Genomic DNA, 5,680 nt, shown 5'->3' on the forward strand with positions numbered 1-5,680 from the left:
ATTGTTACTTCCTACTTGCATTAAAATGTTGAGTGTCTGGCGCTGATTGTTGGGCGAACAGGAGAAGGCCTGAGGTATATACATACATACACACACGTATCTCTATGTTCTCTACAGATCCGTATGTACTATTTAAATTTAAAGAAATAAGAAAAGTTTAAAAGTTTAGTTATTGGGGTAATTAATGTCGCTCTCAATAAATTCTTGCAATAATCTTATCAACCGTTATGTTAAATTACGGAGTTCTTACGATTTTTTGCGGATTACATATTGAAAACAAGGTTGGTCTACTTTTTTCCAAAAGTTTAAACCATCAACTCGGCCTTTTTGACCCACTGTTGAAAAAATGGCTAAAAGAGCGCAGAATGATTATTGCATTGACAAAGGTAAANTTTGCAATAATTTTATCAACCGTTATGTTAAATTACGGAGTTCTTACGATTTTTTGCTGATTACATATTGAAAAGAAGGTTGGTCCACTTTTTTCCAAAAGTTTAACCCATCAACTCGGACTAGAACGGGCCTTTTTGAAGCCAATAATTGAGGATTTAGATGCAAAGAGGCCGCTTCTATTATAACTGTTACCTATGTTTTTTCTGAGTTACGCTATTTTTGGAAAAATAAAGGAGATCATATTCTTGTCCAGTGGCCTAAATTATGCAAAAAAAAAAAACAATTTAAAAATGTAATTTTCATTTCGTAAAATTGTGTTTTATACAAGTAGTATTTAGTTCCTTCAAACGATTTATTCAATGTACATACATCATGAAAATTTTGTACAAAATTCACTAGGCGCCGAAAGCCGCCGCCGCCGCGCCGATATTTTCGTAACTCGGTGGCGGCGCGTGAGGAATGATAAAAAACGGTGGCGGCGGCGGCGTGTCTCGGCGGCGTATACCTCTAATACATTTCAACTTTCTGCCTTTATTTAAGTCGAACTTACCTTTTGAAACAGGTGGCAACCCTCCTACATATAATTAAGAAATAAAGCCTTTTCAAAACGCATTCGATCGTTATAGTGTAATACTTGATTTAACTTAAAAATAATTTGAATTAAATTTTTTTATCAAGTGGAAACTTTTTGTAAAATCGAACGAAAGGTACAGATCTGATTTGACGAAAAATTTTAGCGTATTATGCATTCATATGTATTTACATACATACTAGATAAATAAAAGAGAAACGACGAAAAAAGGCTCGTAAAAAAATTTTGCGAAAAAAGATGCTTATGAAAAACTTCGGCGAAGTATGTTAAGAGTTTTTGACGCTAAAGTTTTTTATGCGCCTTTTTCGCCGTCAACTTTTAAGCTCGCGCCTTTATTCGTGTCTAGTGACGATATGTACGTACATACATATGTATGTATTTAAGAAACATAGGTTATTAATATTGCGCCATCTGTTACTCAAAAGCCGAGATACGTACACACATACATACTTTTTGTCTCTTTCTCTCGCTTCCAGCGCATGCACGTGTTTGCAAAATAATGACGAAGTGATTTTATATGGGAAAATCATTTATGCCCATATATTTAAATAAAACAAACATACTTAGAAGATATCAACCAATACTTCCCATATACCAAACGAAAGGAAAAAACCTGGGCTCGAATCGTAACATCCGTTCACGGATTGAAAACAATACGAAAGAAAATTACGTGATACGTCAGGCAGTATAAGCCGAATGGGACAAAGAATACGTTCACGTATGTCATAATCCGAAAAATGTGTTTTTACGTGACGAGTAGTACGATATCGTATGTGACGATTCGAGCCCTGAATTTCAATCGAAAAGATATTAAACATCGTGAAATTATTACACTAAATAAAGTTCTTTCTGATACTGATGTATCAATTTCGCCGCTACTCGACCAATTTCCTGCATTAGTAAATGATGCAGACATAATTGAATTTCAATTTCGCAAATTGAGGCTGAGTGAAGGTAACTTCAAAAACTGTACCAGTGTAGAACGTTTTTGGGATCAAGTTAGTTTGATTAAAAATGGATTGGGTGAAGCGGCCTTTGGAGAATCGTGTGATTTAGTTCATAAAATTTTTAGTCTGCGAATTTTTTTTTGATTTAGCATTAATAAAAACGAAATACAAATCATAATTTAAAACTTTGAATAATATAATGTTAATAGGTTTTTGATAACTATCAAAAACTAGCAGATTCTGATGAAAAGCTGCTAGTTTCTGCTGGAAAAATTTTTGCCAGCAGCCATTTGCCAGCAAGAAAAACAGATGATCAAAGTCATCTGTTTTAAATTTATGAAAATATGGTAATTTATTTTACATTTAGATTTAGATTTATTATTATGATTTTTAAGTTTGAAATAAGTTATTAGAACTGCAAATGTATCGGAAGAAAGCAAATACTCATTTACTTATGTTTGATTAGCAATTTGCTTTAAGAAAAATTTAATTTATATTATTTTCATGTTTTCTGTTTTATGCTTTTCTATGTAAACAAAATTTCGATCAGCTGTACTAAAAACTTGTAAGTTTTAGCTGCTTTTGCGTTCGCGTACTTTTGCTAGCATTTCTCTCTTTGAGAGAGATCAGATAAAAATTCATTAGAATTTTGCTGCTGAAAGTTTTCTGCTGTAAGAATACGCGAATACACTTAATAACATACAATTGTAATGCAGTTTGGATGCAATATAAAAAAAAATCGTTATAAAAACTGAATTGGCATATTTTCTTGATAAAGAGGAATAAACTCTACTCAATTTCCCGATCTAATAAAAATTGGTAAATTTTTTACCATTTGGTCCATTTTTTAGTTGACAAATAAATTGGAAATGGCAACCGTGATTGTCATGGGCTCAAACTCGTTACCAGAGGGTTTTTGGGGTCGCATCTGATGTCAGTTGTTCAAAACTCAAAATGGCAGTACCAATATGGCGATCAATTAAAAAAAAATTAGTGGAGTTGTTCGAAACTCGGTACTCGGTAGTTTTTGGGGTCGCTGATTACAAATATAAAGTAAATTTTTTTAATTTCAAAACGGCAGATCCCAGATGGCTATCAATTTCTTAAAAATTACTAAATTTAAAACGTTGAAACTGAACGTTTTAAGCATTATCATAGGTTAAAACTCGTTACTACGAGGTTTCTGGGGTCGGTGATTACGAATCTGATGTCAGATTTTCAAAGTTCGAAATGGCAGATTCAATATGCCGATCAGTTAAAAAAAATGATTGGATTTTTATCCGCCGTTTTGAATTTTGAAAATCTGCTGACGTCATATTCATACACAGAAACCCACTGGTAACAAGTTTCAACCCATGACAATACTTAATACATTCAGTATCAACGTTTTAATTTTAGTAATTTTTTAAGAATTTGATAACAAAATGGGATCCGCCATTTTGAATTTTAAAAATCGACTTCAGATTAGTAATCAGCGACCCAGAAAAATTTCGTGTTCCGAGCCAATCCAGCCATTCTTTTTCAAATTGATCGCCATTTTGGATCCGCCATTCTGAATTTTGAAAAACTGGCATCAGGAGCATAATCAAAGACCCCAGAAATCCCTTGGTAACGAGTTTGAACCCATCGCAGTCTCTTCTCGAAAGCATATTTTCGGGCACAAGGCCCATTCTAACAGTCCAAGACAGGTATGTAATTAAGGGAATATAAGGGAAAATAATACCTGAGTAAATACACGTAAAAACAACATTTTTAGCTGCACCATAAAATGTCACGAAAATAAAAAATTTAAAACATCAGCGAACTCCAATTTTTTTTTTCAAAATAAAAAAATGTTTTTTTTTTTTTTATCCGGCTCAGTGTCCTCCCTGAAGTCGAAGCCATTAAAAGAATGGGAGGAGCTGAGAACTGCGTTTACCTTGTTGTTCTGTTCTTGCGAACGATTATTTTCGAAAGCAACAGCCACAATAACCACGTCAAGAAATTGGTTGACTGGCAAACATTTGGAAAAACTTCTATTCTTGGGAAGTGCAACAAAAGAAGACTTTTTTCGTTGATATATTTAATTGGTAAATGTTTTCTTAAATAAGATTAACTTGTAATCTTTTCCAATGTATATGTATCTGTGTAAATACCCTTAACCATCAAACATACATATAGTTCTGCTATGTTGTTGTTGTTGTTGTTGTAACAGCATACAAACTCCCCAAAGACTTTTTGGGGAGTGTTGCTGGAGTGACAGTTCTTGGCCAGATATAAATCTGGGTCGTTCCGGTTACGTAGACCCGACTGTCGTGGGAACGTAGTTCTGCTTGTGTGTCGTATAGTTCTGCTATGTAACGGAGTTTTATTTATTTTCATTTCCTACATTATTAAGTTTTATTATAGCATTCCCAGAGGATGATTGAATTGTAATTTAAAAAAATCAATTTAACTTAATACGGAATGCACAATGAGTACCAAGGTGTATTAAACAAGGTGGTGTTGGGGCGACAGCTGAGTTTTTCGCCGTAGAGGCCATTACGTCAAAATGATGTGTTTGTTGTAACTCATACCAATGACAGTATGGACATCAGCGTATAAATTGTTAGTGTAATTTTTTACTTATATACGGCCAACACCACCTTGTTAAATACGCCTTGATGAGTACCGATACGAGTAGGAATCGATACTTTAGGTCCGATATTTTTTAGGCATCTATATCTAGAGATGGCCGCGGGATAGCGGGACCCACGGTACTGATTTAAATTTGGGCGGTATCGGGAAGATCTGTAATGTTTTATTGAGACGAAAACGAACAGCAAAACAAAATAATCGGAAGATGCCAGATCTTTCATTATTATTTTTATTATTTAAAATTAATTTGAATGACATGAATATTTTTGTCAACCTTTGATAGGTTTGCAAACCACGCCAAATACGTTGAAATCTCCCCCGATCGGTTAAATTTGTTGTGCGTTTTCAGCCTGCTTTAGAGGTAGATATCGGGATCCCCGGGACCCGCGGTACAATTCTGAAAAATGTAGGGATGGGCGGGTTCGGGACTTAAAACTCAAATTTAGTCCCGTACCCATTTCTGATGGTATCGTTTCATCCCTATTTTTGGTAAGCTTACCCGATAATTTCTTGCTGGGTTGGTATTGGGCAAAATTGATTTGTACAGTACGACTTAAAATAAAATTGAAATAAAATAAACCCTGTACTTCCTGCTAGTAGTGTGCGCCCTGTACTTCCGGTAGCGCATTCCACGAAAAATTCCAGCAAGTTTGACATTCCATTTTGAACTGACATTCTAATTTATTTATTGAACGTTTTTCATTCTCATAGACCAGGGACAGAGAACGTTTAAAACAGAGAAGCAGCAATTACGAATAGCCGTGTGAATTGTCAAACACTACCAAAATCGCTCTGGAAGCTCACCACTCGAATCGAAAATTGAGAGCGGAAAATTAACAGATCTGAGCGGCAAGTTAACAGAGCTGAGCGGAGATACAATTTTGTTAATTTGTATCAATGTTAAGTGCTTTGGTTTGGATTTTCTTTTTCGCTGCATTGATTTAATAAAAAAAAAGATGAAAATTCTTGGTTTAATTAATGAAAATTAATTTTCGAAAATATATGCCAGGGAATGCTTTAAATCCAAAAGGTAGATTTGTTAACTAATAAATATGTGAAAGCTATGAAAATATGCAAACTCATTGGTGATTTGCCGTCGGCATTTGGGTCGCAAAAATCGATTTTTTTTTTT

Source organism: Rhagoletis zephyria, unplaced genomic scaffold (assembly GCF_001687245.7).
Source record: "Rhagoletis zephyria isolate East Lansing unplaced genomic scaffold, Rhagoletis_zephyria_1.1 Rzeph_scaffold_03809, whole genome shotgun sequence".
NCBI classification, from domain to species: domain Eukaryota; kingdom Metazoa; phylum Arthropoda; class Insecta; order Diptera; family Tephritidae; genus Rhagoletis; species Rhagoletis zephyria.